The sequence below is a fragment of the Berghia stephanieae genome, chromosome 6 (genome assembly GCF_034508935.2).
Source record: "Berghia stephanieae isolate SIO BIC M18660-M18661 chromosome 6, UCSD_Bste_1.3, whole genome shotgun sequence".
NCBI lineage: Eukaryota > Metazoa > Mollusca > Gastropoda > Nudibranchia > Aeolidiidae > Berghia > Berghia stephanieae.
This window is the reverse complement of record NC_088365.1, coordinates 28,234,386-28,250,890: the sequence shown is the minus strand read 5'-3', so window position 1 is coordinate 28,250,890 and position 16,505 is coordinate 28,234,386. Positions and strand designations below refer to the sequence as shown.

Sequence of the window (16,505 nt, the reverse complement as noted above, 5' to 3'; positions counted from 1 at the left end):
ACGTTAAAGGCAACACCGGCTGGTGACTGTTATGAGAATTTTGGCTGAGCGCAAAGCATTATTATCTCAGAGTCAGTGGTTAACCACTAAATTGCCGTACTCTGGAAAAAGAGGTATTTACACCAGAAAACTCGTCCTTCAAATATCCATCGATTTAAATTGACTCTCATATTGGCAAAAACAAAAAAAAAAACCCAAAAAAAAACCAAAAAAAAACTCTCAAACCTGGGACTTCGCGAGGTCGTCCTTAATCACACATTTGTGAGTTTTTGCCAAAATGAAGGTCATATAAATCGATTGATATTTGAAGGACGAGTTTTCTGGCTAATTTTTTTTTTAATACGGAGTTTTCCAGAATGTACGACAGTCAGTTAACTGGTTAAATTAAATTCTCACCAGGTCTGGCCGAAAAACAAACAAACAAAAAAAAAACCCCAAAAAACACCAACCCCCCCCCCCCCCCCCGAAAAAAAAACAACAATCGTAACCAACACTTAGACCTATAAAACTATGTGTAACCCAAAACATTTGTATTATATTAGAACACATTTCTGGTGGTCTGGAAACAAAAACAACGAGCTGAGCGAAGTGAAATCCATTCATGCACACGATCGCTCATAAAACACATCAATGTGTATGTGTGGGATTTTTATATATTTGTGTATCGTACAAACAGTAAATCATCTCACGATAATTTCAATGTTTTAAGGACACAATAAGAAAGAAAAAAAAACTGGCAAACGGGTGTTGTGTTCTGGTCTGTTCTGTGTTGGACGGCTTCAATTAATTGACGTTGTGTGTTTCTTCAAATCAATCCATTCAATTTCAATACTATTGATAAAGACTTGGATGATTATTTGAATATTGTTGTTGTAGTATAAATATATCACCGTGGTTAAAATCCCTGACAGTTTTGAATTTCTGCTTTTGGATGTATTGAGACAATGACATTGTGCCCCATTAAATCAAATTGTATTTGGAAGGAAGGGTGTTGGACTTGGATTTAATCGAACTTTGATTTATTCGCCAGGGTAATGTAAAATAAAAAAATCAAACAAAACCAAAAAAACAAAACATAAAAGCAACAACAAAAACCATAAAACAAAACAGAAAAAAAAACAACAAAAAGAACTGCACGGACAGGACGTATTTTGCATTGTTTATTGACAGAAAAAACAAACTGATCAGATTGATGTCAACTTTTGTATGTGCCAATCTGTTAAATAGATCATTTTCCAAGAGTTCGATAGTGGTTTGGAATATTGCTTAAAGGCTTGGTTAAAATCAACTTCAAGATATATTCGGACCGCTATTTTAAATCATTACCAAAAAAAATATTTTAAAATGTTAGACCAGGCTAAACCACCAATTCTTTCTAAGGACAGCCCGCTGGTGAATTCCGATGTAAAAAGGGCAATCTATGGAGACCAAAATGACGTGATAGGTAATATTGCACTACGTAATGATGACTCAAATAACAATAGCAACGAAGTGGACAAAACGTACGCCAATACAAGAGACGCACAAACTGAGGAAAGTGACAGTGGAGGCTCCCGATTCAAGTTTTTCTCTAGAGTATCCGGCAATCAGAAAGTTACGCTTATTCTCCTTACAGTGGCTTCATTCTTAGCTGGCATCGCCTTCTCCGTGCTCATGCCGTTTTACCCGACTGAAGCGTTAGAGAGGGGGATGAGCATGTTCACTGTCGGTTTTGTGTTCGGAATTTTCGACCTCGTTATATTCGCCACGGCCCCTTTCTTTGGAAACTACCTAGTGAGAATAGGAACAAGATTTACGTTCCTGGCAGGAATTTTCGTCGCCGGTTCCTCCAAACTTCTATTCGGAATTCTCCAATATTGCCCTTCTGGTTCTCCGTTCATCTACATGAGCCTACTGGTTCGATCTATCGAAGCTCTTGGATACTCTGCTTACATGACGGCTAGTTTTGCATTGGTCGGTTCAGAATTCCACCAAAATGTCGCAACTGCATTCGCAATACTTGAAGTGGGAGCTGGTCTCGGCTTCACGCTCGGCCCGACGATCGGAGGAGGTCTATACGAACTGGGAGGGTTCGGTGTTCCTTTCTATGTCGCCGGCACAGCCGTTCTGTTGAACGGGGTAGCAGTGTATACATTTCTAAAACCAACGCAAGAAGTCAAAGTTAACCGCAAAGGATCGATGCTAACCATGTTGCGTAATCCGATGGTGACGATCCCTTTGTTTAGTGTTTTCTTCGGTTCGCTTTCCATCAAGACCATAGACTCCTCGTTAGCCGAACGTCTAGCCCCGTTGAATCTCTCTGTCGGGGTCGTAGGCGGGATATGCGGTATTCTATCATTCATATACGCAACCATGTCCTATTTCTGGGGCTATCTATCGGACCACAAGGATATCCAAGTGCCGCTCATCATTGCAGGACACACGATATTCGCTATCGGCTATTCCCTCATGGGACCTAGTATATTCTTTCCCTTTCTACCCTTCAACATCATCGTCGCCATCTTCGGAATGGTGTGCATGGGAGTGAGTCTAGGGGGTGCGTTCATACCCACGATGAAATGTATGGTAATCGGAGCCAATGAAACGGGGTTCGAAAAGCACTTGGATACGTTCGCCTTAGTGGCTGGGCTGTTCACGTCCACCATGACTCTTGGAGGGTTCGTCGGGCCCGTCGGAGTAGGGTACCTGATCGAGAAATTCGACTTTCCTGTGGCCTTCACCGTGGTTGCAATGTGCAACGTCTCCATGGTGATCGTGTCGTCGGTATTCTTTGCAGTGCGCAATTTCAGCAGGAGAGGAAAGTACGAGAATATCGACGACGAGAAGAAGAGTGCCGATGACGTGCCGAAATCACAGAGACCGGAAGAGGATAATATAGTGGCATGTGTCAATGAAATTATACGGAGTTCGTTTACAAGCTCTCTGTCGGACTCGGCCGAGATTCCTGTTCCTGGACGCTGATATGATAAATTTATACATAGTAAAGTTGTGGTGGAGGTGGCCTGAGGAAGATAAAGATCCGAACAAGTGTGTATGAAAGGGGCCAGACAAAGCAAGAAACATGGTGGCACGTCTGATCGGTAATCAGAAGGTCTGGGGTTCGATCCCCAGTCGAGGTAGACTTGATTTTTTGGGATGGTTTTTTTCTTGTATTTTTCTTTCTTGATTTGTCTGGCACCTTTCATAAACGCTTGTACAGTTCTTTATCTTGTACCGGTGCCTGCTCATTAATTTCATAATTTGGCATAAGGAAACGTGCCGCGTGTTGAAAAAGTTTAATTATGATATTTATTATTAACCCCCGATTTGCTCACTTGGACAACATGGGTGATTCCTGTTGATATCAGACATCTTGTTTGATGAATTATTTATTATATTCCTTCGTGGGATGCCTAAGCGACATCTTATGATGCCGTGGAGGAAAGGCAAAAGAAAAGAAATTAAGGCTGGTTTTCCAAAACTCGTTCAGTTGATTTTTCTACTTTTTGAGATTTTCCATACACGAGATAAATTGAAATGTAAATTTTATTTTAAGCATCAAGCGGTACACAAATTTCCTTAGATTTGTGTGAATTTGAAGTTTAAATATGATAGAATAATAGACCGAATGAGAAATTTGAAGGGAAATAATCCTCAATTTCTTAAAATGGGAAAAACGGAGTTAGGGAGTTTTGGAAAACCACTCTTCGAATGTACACAGTAACCTTTCCTGAATAAAATGCAGCGTAAATTTTCAAAATACATTAATTAAAGACAGGGTGATCGACAGGTATTTCCGGACACCAAAGCCTCTTTTCAAATGTTTTTTAAATTTTATTATTTCTTGCTCACATCTTGAAGAAAACAAACATCCCATCTCTTTTGTCACCGAATCACACAAGTCACACCTCCTTCTCTGTCGCTGATATAAAATTATACTGAGTTAATTTATCAACTCTTTGTTGAATTCTGTACAATTGTTTTTCCCCTTTTCCCCGTCGCTGATATGAAATTATACTGAGTTCATTTATCAGCTCTTTGTTGAATTCTGTACAATTGTTTCCCCCCTCTCCCCCGTCGTTGATATGAAATTATACTGAGTTCATTTATCAACTCTTTGTTGAATTCTGTACAATTGTTTTCCCCCTTATCCCCGTCGTTGATATGAAATTATACTGAGTTCATTTATCAACTCTTTGTTGAAATCTGTACAATTGTTTCCCCCCTTTCCCCCCATCGTTGATATGAGCGATAACATAAAAGACTGAAATGCCAGTTTACTTCGAAAATTCAAATGACCGATATTAAATATGTGACCCTTCGCCTTCAAACAGTAATTTTGTTGGGATGAACCTGATCTCTCTATAAATGAATTTATGAAAATACGAGTATGAGAGTTGGGATTTTTGCAATGCAAGAAGATGTGTCCATTCTTTACTATGAATAACAATGTGACATTGAATGCAAGCTACGGTTTAATAAACGAAAACAGATAATGTGGACGTTTCCGGTTTCCCCTTTATCAACAAAACAGAATGAATGACACACTACAGACGAATGAGATAATGTGATAGTGGCGTTGTTATGGTTTCACTTTAACAACGCCACTATGATATTATCTCATTCATAGGTCAATAATTTACCCTCACAATAATATGTAACAACACTTCAAAATCCTTAAAATTATGTAGTCTGGCATCCAATGTTATTGTCAATAGGATTAAATGACTTAGAAATGCTCAACTCGTTCTGAAATTGGAGCTAAAATTTCATAATTTTACGATTTTTTGGGTAATAGTAGGGAGATCTGAACTGTTGGACACGAACAAACCAATTTTATCGCATCTTAACCACGCACAGTTCTACTTGTATAATATAAATCAATACATTATTATTATTATTATTATTATTATTATTATTATTATTATTATTATTATTATTATTATTATTAATATTATTGTTATTATTATTATTATTATTATTATTATTATTATTATTATTATTATTATTATTATTATTATTATTATTATTATTATTATTATTAAATATTATTATATTATTATCATTATCATCATCATCATTTTTATTACGACCATTATCGGTATTATTATTCTATTATTATTATTATGATTCTTCTTCTTCTTCTTATTTTCATTATTATTATTATCATGATTAATATTATGATTATTATAATTACCATTATCCTCATTATCATTATTATTTATTATTACTATCATATCACCACCACCATCGTCGTCGTCATTATTACGATCCTCCTCCTCCTCCTCCTCCTCCTCCTCCTCCTCCTCCTCCTCCTCCTTCTTCTTCTTCTTCTTCTTCTTCTTCTTCTTCTTCTTCTTCTTCTTCTTCTTCTTCTTCTTCTTCTTCTTCTTCTTCTTATTATTATTATTATTATCATTATTATTATTTTCATCATCATTATTTCCATTGTCAACAGTACATGGCCATTTTTATCTAACTTATTATCATTATAACAATATCATGACTATTTCAATACTTCACCCCGATTATATTATTTTCTGTTATCAATGAATGTTATCGCACACACTGTGACTTTTTTATTTCACAACTGCTTTCGTTGAATCTTATTATTGTTGTTTTATGCGATATGCGTTGCTAAATTATGTTATTAGTGAAATACCACGTGATTAGTGGGTGGGAGGAGGAGACTGAATAGTCAATGACTTGTGAATGGATGGGTGGGTGGGTGGATTGGTGGATGAGTGGCTAGGTAGGTGGGTAGTAAGCGGGTGGATGGATGGGTTGGTGGATGAATGAACGGATGGGGGGGGGGGGGGGGGGGTGAATTGGTGGATGAGTGGCTAAGTAAGTGGGTAGTAACCGGGTGGATGGATGGGTGAGTGATTGGAAGGATGAATGGATGGGTGGATGGGTGGATGTTTGGATGGTTTGTCGGATGAATGGATAGATGAATGAGTTGATGGATGGATGGATGGGATGATGGGTGGATCATAGTAATAGGAACTGGTAGATGGATAGATGACTGGTGATTATAATTTCTGAACAAAATGATAAGTGGATGTAAGGAGTAAGAGATGGACGGATTGATTGATTGTTATGCTGACAAAACAAATCTTAAAGAGAAGAATGAACTGATGAACAGATGACGAAATAAACTATGTAGCAAAGAACACTGGATGTCTTGATTTACATTGTTGGTGGTGTTATTGTTGTTGTCAGTGTTGTTGTTGTTGTTGATGATAACGATGATGACGATGTTGATGATGATGGTGACGATGATGATGATATTGATTGTGGTGGTGGTAGCGGTGGGAGTACTGGGAATGATGATGACGATAGCGATGATGATAACGATGATGATGGTGATGGTGATAATGGTGGTGCTAATGAAGATGATGGTAGTGGTGATGATGGTGGCAGTGGTTATAGGGATGATGATGAAAAGTACAATGGTGGAGGTGGTGGTGGGGATCAAATGTGCTCAAAGTGCTTTACAACGGGTCCCAAGCTAACAGCTTACATGTAGAACCAGGACATGGCGCCTGTATGGCGATAGTTACAACCCAAACATTGAAACCAAATGTACAATTTTTGGTTCATCGAAATATCGTACGTACTCACTAGCTCTGTCTAACAAAACAATCCAAAAATTTGCTACTAGTTGCCAACCCAATACGCAACCTCACTGTTGACAGTGTGTACGGGAAAATGTGTGTTACATATCACACAAGGAGGGGCTGGTTTTGGGGGGGGGGGTAGAGGGTTCCAAGAGCTCAGTCAGTGGAGCCACACCAAAGTGACTGTGATCGATCCAGGGTGCAGTCGAGGATTTTTTTTCTTTTTTCTGACACCCCCCCCCCCCCCCCCCCATGCACCCAGCAGTGATCGGGTAGCTGGGTCTATTAGATCTGGCCAAAAAAAAAAAAAAAGAAAGAAAAAGAAAGTACTTTGCGAAAGACAAGCGTCATATCCAAATGAAAACGAGCAATTGCTAATGACCGTTTTCACGCTACAGAAAACGGGATTAACTCCCGACCCCGAATCTGTACGCGCTTCAAAGGGTGTCACAACAAACCGTTTCGTGTGTTTACATTCATAACGCTCTTTTTCACGGCCAATTGAATGTCTTATAATCAGGTCGAAAGAGCGATAATGGAGAGGCTTAGGATGGGAACTATATAGACGATGGACGTTTCGGGTACAAACCCTTCGTCAGTACAACAATAAACACATTAACGTGGAAAACAAATGAAAAAAACTGCAATGTAATAGTTATATTGAAATAAACTAACAGCAATGTGAAGCCGATGGCATTGCTATCTTAACTCAAATCGCATGAGTGCAGATGTTATGCGATTAAGTAAAAATGCTCACCAACCCCCACACGCCAAACTTTCCAACGTGCGGCAATTTACTGGTTAAGGACACTGACAAACTTACAAAACGACTGTTGGACTGATGTAGACAGATTGTCAAATCAATAAAATTCGATACAATTTTGATAAAGACTTGATGCTGATTTGCATATAAGATACCATAGCGCTGTTTTTAAATTTTGTTTATTTGAAACGTTTGTGTTCAACTTTTTCAAATTTAGTTTAACTCTAGCTAAACGTGCGATTATCATTTTTTCCTTCGGCCTAACAAATACTACTGGTGATACACGACGTCTACTTATTTGCAGGTCTGAAAACCCAAACTGTTATGGGGTCATTATTGTCATGGACCTACTCTCAAACATACGAAAAATATTGTTCATTGCATCAATGCTGAATCAAGCCCTAAATCACGTTCGGTTATCAGACCTGCTACAATATGTGCACGTAGGCGATATTATGCATTCGTCATCGGTATGCTTGCTGCATACAATTTACGATAACTTCACCGTGGCGAGTCCCTTGCCATGACGTCATATTGCCGTGGATAAAGCATTCATTGATGTCTTGAAAATTCTTCTTGGATTCCTTCGGACAATGACGTAACATTTCCGTGTCCGAATTCCCCGTGCAATGCTATGAGTTATCTGTGTCAAATATTATTTAAAAGGAAGTGTGTTTTGGGCTCTATGGATGTGCTCTAACGTTGATTTGTTTGTCAAGAGAGTATTGAAGAAAAAATATTAACAGCAACGATTCGATGTACAATGGACTATATTTTTGAACGAAAAAAATTGAATTGAACAATGTGATGTCAACGTTTTTGTGTGGACAATCACTTCAAAGTCTGATCGTGGTTTTGTAGATTGCTTACATACTTGCTTAAAAATCGAGTAGATTTTTCTACAACATAGATTTGGACATTAAATAAATAAATAAATAAATAAATATGTCAGGCCAGGCCAAATCTACAATCCTTTCCAAGGACACCCCGACGATGAATTCCGATGTAAATAAAACAATCCACATCACCCAAAGTGACGTCATCCATAGTGCTGTACTACGTAGTGATGACTCAAATGTCAATTGCAACCAAGTAGACAATACGAGCATCAACACTATCGACACTAGGACAGATGAGAGCGAAAGTGGAAATTCCCAAATCCATTTTTTTCAGTCGTATAACAGACAATCAGAAACATACGCTTATTCTCTTTACATTGGCTTCATTTCTAGAAGGCATCGCCTTTTCTGTGCTCGTGCCGTTTTACTCGACCGAAGCGTTAGAGCGGGGGATGAGCGCGTCCACTGTCGGTTCTGTGTTCGGCATTTTCGACCTCGTCATATTCATCACGGCCCCTTTCTTTGGAAACTATCTAGTGAGAATAGGAACAAGATTTACGTTCCTGATAGGAATTGTCGTCGCGGGTTCCTGCAAAATCCTATTCGGAATTCTCCAGTACTGCCCTTCCGGTTCTCCGTTCATCTACATGAGCCTACTGGTTCGATCTATGGAAGCCGTTGGACACTCTGCTTACATGACGGCTTGTTTTGCTTTGGTCGGTTCAGAATTCCACCAAAATATCGCATCTGCATACGGAATTCTAGAAGTAGGAGCCGGTCTCGGCTTCATGCTGGGCCCAACCATTGGAGGAGGTCTTTACGAACTGGGAGGGTTCGGTGTTCCTTTCTATGTTGCCGGCACGGCCGTTCTGTTGAACGGGGTAGCAGTGTATACATTTCTAAGACCAACGCAAGAAGTCAAAGTTAACCGCAAAAGTACAACAATAAACATATTAACGTGGAAAACAAATGAATTAAAATGCAATGTAATAGTTATATTTAAATCAACTAACAGCAATATGAAGCCGATGGCATTGCTCTCTTAACTCCAATCGCATGAGTGCAGATGTTATGCGATTAAGTAAAAATGCTCACCAACCCCCACACGCCAAACTTTCCAACGTGCGGCAATTTACTGGTTAAGGACACTGACAAACTTACAAAACGACTGTTGGACTGATGTAGACAGATTGTCAAATCAATAAAATTCGATACAATTTTGATAAAGACTTGATGCTGATTTGCATATAAGATACCATAGCGCTGTTTTTAAATTTTGTTTATTTGAAACGTTTGTGTTCAACTTTTTCAAATTTAGTTTAACTCTAGCTAAACGTGCGATTATCATTTTTTCCTTCGGCCTAACAAATACTACTGGTGATACACGACGTCTACTTATTTGCAGGTCTGAAAACCCAAACTGTTATGGGGTCATTATTGTCATGGACCTACTCTCAAACCTACGAAAAATATTGTTCATTGCATCAATGCTGAATCAAGCCCTAAATCACGTTCGGTTATCAGACCTGCTACAATATGTGCACGTAGGCGATATTATGCATTCGTCATCGGTATTTGAAAAAGTTGAACACAAACGTTTCAAATAAACAAAATTTAAAAACAGCGCTATGGTATCTTATATGCAAATCAGCATCCTTTCCAAGGACAGCCCGACGATGAATTCCGATGTAAATAGCACAATCCACATCACCCAAAGTGACGTCATCAATAGTGCTGTACTACGTAGTGATGACTCAAATGTCAATTGCAACCAAGTAGACAATACGAGCATCAACACTATCGACACTAGGACAGATGAGAGCGAAAGTGGAAATTCTCAAATCTATTTTTTCAGTCGTATAACAGACAATCAGAAACATACGCTTATTCTCTTTACATTGGCTTCATTTCTAGAAGGCATCGCCTTTTCTGTGCTCGTGCCGTTTTACTCGACCGAAGCGTTAGAGCGGGGGATGAGCGCGTCCACTGTCGGTTCTGTGTTTGGCATTTTCGACCTCGTCATATTCATCACGGCCCCTTTCTTTGGAAACTATCTAGTGAAAATAGGAACAATATTTACGTTCCTGATAGGAATTGTCGTCGCGGGTTCCTGCAAAATCCTATTCGGAATTCTCCAGTACTGCCCTTCCGGTTCTCCGTTCATCTACATGAGCCTACTGGTTCGATCTATGGAAGCCGTTGGACACTCTGCTTACATGACGGCTTGTTTTGCTTTGGTCGGTTCAGAATTCCACCAAAATATCGCATCTGCATACGGAATTCTAGAAGTAGGAGCCGGTCTCGGCTTCATGCTGGGCCCAACCATTGGAGGAGGTCTTTACGAACTGGGAGGGTTCGGTGTTCCTTTCTATGTTGCCGGCACGGCCGTTCTGTTGAACGGGGTAGCAGTGTATACATTTCTAAGACCAACGCAAGAAGTCAAAGTTAACCGCAAAGGATCGATGCTAACCATGTTGCGTAATCCGATGGTGACGATCCCTTTTCTTAGTGTTTTCTTCGGATCGCTTTCCATCAAGACCATGGACTCCTCGTTAGCCGAACGTCTAGCCCCGTTGAATCTCTCCGTCGGGGTCGTAGGCGGGATATGCGGTATTCTCTCATTATTATACGCCGCAACGTCCTTTTTCTGGGGCTATTTATCGGACCACAAGGACATCCAAGCGCCGCTCATCATTGCAGGACATATGCTATTCGCCACCGGCTATTCCCTCATGGGACCTAGTATATTCTTTCCCTTTCTACCCTTCAACATCATCGTCGCCATCTTCGGAATGGTGTGCATGGGAGTGAGTCTAGGGGGTGCGTTCATACCCACGATGAAATGTATGGTAATCGGAGCCAATGAAACGGGGTTCGAAAAGCACTTGGATACGTTCGCCTTAGTGGCTGGGCTGTTCACGTCCACCATGACTCTTGGAGGTTTCGTCGGACCCGTCGGAGTAGGGTACATGATCGAGAAATTCGACTTTCCTGTGGCCTTCACCGTGGTTGCAATGTGCAACGTCTCCATGGTGATCGTGTCGTCGGTATTCTTTGCAAAGCGCAATTTTAGCGGGAAACGAATGTATGAGAATATCGACGACTAGAAAGAATAACGATTATTTGCCTGAAGATTTGATTGCAATGACTACAGCCCCCGTAGCAGAAATGATCAGTTTGGGTGGTCTCCCTAAGAAAACAGACGGAAAGAACAACAAATAAACTCTTATGTTCAAAATTACCAACAAAATGACGGCCATCTTAATCGAGCAACTAGACAAACAACGAAATTTACGCATTCAAAGAAAATCCCACTCAAAAACACTAAAACACCAATCTCCAAACTCAAACATTTTCAAATATTCATTTGCACCCCGCACCATCAAAGACTGGAACGCTCTTCCCGAATCACGTAAGAAAACAACAGATTTAGACACCTTCAAGCGAAAATTATCAAACTACTTCAGCCTAAACACCAAAATAAATGACTGCCACATTCAACAACTTTCTCCGCCCTCGAATACAAATACGTAATCAGTATTGAGTTGACTTCGAGAAACATACAGATTCAGAAATCACAAGGAACGGAAGAAGATAATAATATTGTGTCACGTGTCAATAAACTATAAATATATATATATATATATATATATATATATATATATATATATATATATATATATATATATATATATATATAGTCTTTTACAAAAGAAACTAGACAGTTAGTTTTCGCCAATATTTCGATACAGGTAGGAACAAATACAATCATATACATATTTGGAAACCAGGCAAAACTAGTTTGTTTTTTTTCGTGTACAATTTGTTGAATGTGTGTAACCTGTTGAAAAGTTGCAGATATTCAAAACCACTCATCAAAAAATCGATATATTTTGCGAATGTCAGCACAACATTTAAATCCTCACACACGACACACTTCTTCAGTATTTTGTATGTCCATCGTTAAAATTGATTAAATGACACAGCTTTGCCTCATTGATGACGTCAGCTGGACTGTTTTTGCTGACATATCATTCCAAATTGTATTTATTCTGACCAACAGTTCATCGGATTTCGTACCGCGTTCTAGCTTTCTTCTGTTTACTTTTGTTTTAGCTTTCGTTTCATAAAATCCCACATCGCATGTGTTCAATGGGATTGATGTCATGTGACATAACTGATCACGGGTTATCACCCTTACATTTGAATCGCTTAGGAAAACAGATATTTGTCGAGCTCTATGCGATGGGGAGTTATCATTCTGGAATAGCACTACTTAATTATTCTGATTACGCATAAACGGGACGACATGAATATCCGACATGATGTAAATTTTCTGAGCTGAGCCTTTCGTTGATACGCATTAGCGTATTCTTCTCCTCAATGCGTTACGTCAATTGCGTGAACAATTTTGGTGCGTAGCAAAGTTTATGTGAAATTAATCTCTGAAATTTATATTTTTGGGTGCGCATTTTCATGTAACGTTGGTACCGAAAGGCCTGGCGGTCCGCATCTGATCCTCGTCTGTATCAATAAAGGCATGCGACGCATCAACAGAAAGAAAATGTTTTCTACTTCTTTAAGATTAAATAGCTTATAACACTTTCTTTTCTCTTATGTGAGATTATAGCAAATACAAACTGTCTAGTCTCTCTTGAAAATGACCATATATATATAAATTATTTTTTTTTTAAATCATGAAATAATGGTGCTCAACTTTTGGGTAAAAGGAGCTCTTTATAAAATATTTCATGTTTAATTATGATCAACTTCTACAATACTGTTTCGAGCTTTCGCTCTCATCTTGAAGTGAAACTGAAAGTAGACTGTTGTATTTATCCAACTTTATCGCAAAAACATACAACACAGCATCTCCAGAGCACAGTCTAAGATTTGCAACCTCTGCTTGTAAGAAAAATTCTACATCATCACAAAACCGAACATGGCGACAATAAACAGAAGAAACGAACTAAAATCTTCATGCAGACATAGAAACAAACACCTTTTATGTAATTACGAACAACCATAAACACGAAGCCGATAAAATACGATAAACACAATAATCTATAATATATATATATATATATAATATTTCAAATATAATTATTAATTATGGTCAACATCTAAAATATTGTTTCGAGGATTCGCTCTCATCAGGAAATGTAAGTGAAAGTAGATTATTGTGTTTATCGTATTTTATCGGCTTCGTGTTTTATTTTAATTTATTATCTCTCCTAAAGTTATATAAAGTTAAAAATAAAAACCACGAAATAAATATACTTATTCTAATGTTAAAGGATCGGTAAATATATATAAATAAAATAGGATTATTGTTAAATTCTACATAACTGTTTCATGTCACAAGGGCAATCTACGGAAAGTGTAATCGCTATTGTTGTTTATGATTGTGGGTGACAACGATGATGATGATGATGATGATGATGATGATGATGATGATGATGATGATGATGATGATGATGATCATGGTGGTGGTGACAATGATGATAATAATAATGATGATTATGACGACAATGATTATGATGTTGATGATACAATGAAAATGGTGGTGATTCCATAAAGTCTAGTCCACAGAATCTTCGTAAAATCATGGTATGTGCGCTTAAGGCAGATTATAACAAGGAATGTGGGTAATATAGCTTAATAAAAATAATAAGGAACTGTGTTTTCAGTCCACCAGTGGACTGAAAACACAGCTTTGTATTCAGTCCACCGGAAATAAAAATATTTAAAAAGGACCAATTATCGTCTATACTTACCTTAATCGATCGTGACAACTTTGATACTGAGCCTATTATAGGCATCATCAGAAATTGACAGGCATAAAATTTATAGCAATTCAACGGCTGAATAATATCATTTACAGTGTTTTATTTACTCTCAGGAAATCTTGATTGAGAGTTGTTCGAAACCGGGCGCCTGAAATGGATCTCAATTCTCGAAACCGATTTATCAAACATTGACGAGATTCTTACCGTGGCTGCGAGATAGCCATTGGCCTGGCTAATTTGGCCAAAATTGACCACACAGAGAATAATGTTTCTACAATTAATTTAAAATTAACATTTACATCTATTTTTAATTTTTCCTAGTCCTTTAGATTTTCTTTTTTTTTTTTTTTGTGATTATCAAAACTGATGAATTTTCCAAGGAGATCAGAGTATTAGTATTGCTTGCCCAAGTAAGGTTCTATTTGGTCACTTTTCACATCGATCACTGGCCTCGAGTACGGCTGTGCTTCGAGGCCTCCCCCCCCCCCCCCCCCCCCCCGGGGCAGTCTTGACGTTGTCTTCTTCCAATATCCTTTTCTTTCAAAATCATCCCTTGTCCTTTGAATTGTAGGGCTGGTCTATTGTTCATCGTCTATCATGTCTTCTAAAACTGTAATTTGTTTTGACTGGCATCCCATTTTTTCCCTTTCTACTAGCCCTAAAATGACCTCAACGTTTCATAAGCGCCATTAAACCTTTAAAAACAAAAGAGTCCTTAAAAGAATGTAGAGTCATCTTCCTTGCTGCTCACGTCGATATTGTCTACACCAAAAGTGTCCCAAGCTGTAACATTATAAATAAGGATAGGAACCAAAATAAAAAATAAAAATCGAGTCCAAGTAGCTACAAAGCAGTCCTCTCTCTCTCTCTCTCTCTCTCCTCTCTCTCTCTCTCTCTCTCTCTCTCTCTCTCTCTCTCTCTCTCTCTCTCTATCTATTTATCTATACTCTATCTCCAATCTCTCCCACCCCCACCCCCTTTTCTCTGTGACGCTCCCTTAAACACATTCAAGACCCTATAACTATAAACTCTATTTTTCTTTTATCTTTTTTTTTTTTTTTGGTTGGTTTTTGTTTTGTTTGTTCGTTATTGTTTCGTTTTTCTCCGGATTCATATTGTTACGTACAAAATATACACAAGGCAATACATTTTGACGCCTGATTGTGTTCTAAATTAAAATAACAATCTTAAAAGTGAGTAAAAGTAAATCATCTTTTTACAAAATTAAAAGTCGATCGAACTTCTCGAGTCACCAGGAATGGCGTCAACGTGTTGAACTTGAAAATTAAGAATTTTTTGCCAAGGGAGTACACAGGAGTGCCCGAGGCCAGTGATCGATGTGAAATGTGACCAAATAGAACTTTACTTGAGCAAACAATACTAAAACTATGATCTCCTTAGAAAACTCATCGGTTTTGGTAATCATAAAAATTATAACGGACTAGGAAACATTAAAAATAGATATAAATGTCAATTTTAGATTACTTATAGAAACATTATTCTCTATGTGGTCAATTTTGGCCAAATTGGCCAGACCAATGGCTATCTGGCAACCATGGTATCGAGAATTGAGATCTATTTCAGGCTCCCGATTTCGAACAACTCTCACTCAAGACTTTCCGAGAGTAAATAAAACGCTGTAAATGATATTATTAGGCCGTCAAATTGCCATATGTTATGCTTATCCACTTTTGATGATGACTACCTTACAATAAGCTCAGTATCAATGTCGGCATTATCGATAATTGGTCCGTTTTAAATATTTTTATTTCCGGTGGACTGAATACACAGTTCCAAATAATAAAGCAGTTAAATAAATAAAATGTAGGTAGTTTAAAAAGGTCGAGTTATCTTGTGAGAATAGGAACAAGATTTACATTCCTAATAGAAACACAGATATTTGTTTTTAGCCTCGGTAACACTTAAAAAACAAACATTTGGATGTCGCCTTTTTAACACTTAAAAACAGAAATTTGTTTTTTTATCCTCGATAACACTTAAAAACAGACATTTGTTTGTAGCTTTGATAACAATAAAACAATAAAAACATTTGTATGTACCCTCGATAACACTAAAAAACAGACATTTGTATGTAGCCTCGAAAACACTAAAAAACAGACATTTGTATGTACCCTCGATAACACTAAAAATCAGACATTTGTATGTAGCCTCGAAAGCATTAACACAGACATTTGTATGTAGCCTCGATAACACTTTTAAAAACCTGACATTTGTTGAATGCAAGCAGACTGTACTTGTATGTAAAAATAAAAAGAAAGACAATAAAATAAAACAAATGTGACCCATCACATCAAATAGCTATTATGTCAAGGGGGTTTAGATGCTAAAATGAGTAATAAAAATTAACAGTTCACATTTCACGTCATTTTGACTGTAAAATAAATTGTTGACATATATTCTCAGTCTGACATAATACCGTTTTGGATGGATGGGTCAAAAGAATACAAACCTGCCAACGTGAAAATGTGAAAATTCGTAGTTTTAGGAGATAAAA

At 38.0% G+C, this 16,505-nt stretch overlaps 1 protein-coding gene across 6 annotated transcripts in view; it reads right to left on the bottom strand.

The window, feature by feature from the left end:
- Window positions 1–16,505, bottom strand: part of LOC144974788 (uncharacterized) — a 109,940-nt gene that overhangs the window by 48,087 nt on the left and 45,348 nt on the right. The gene's annotated exons all lie outside the window — the stretch shown is intronic.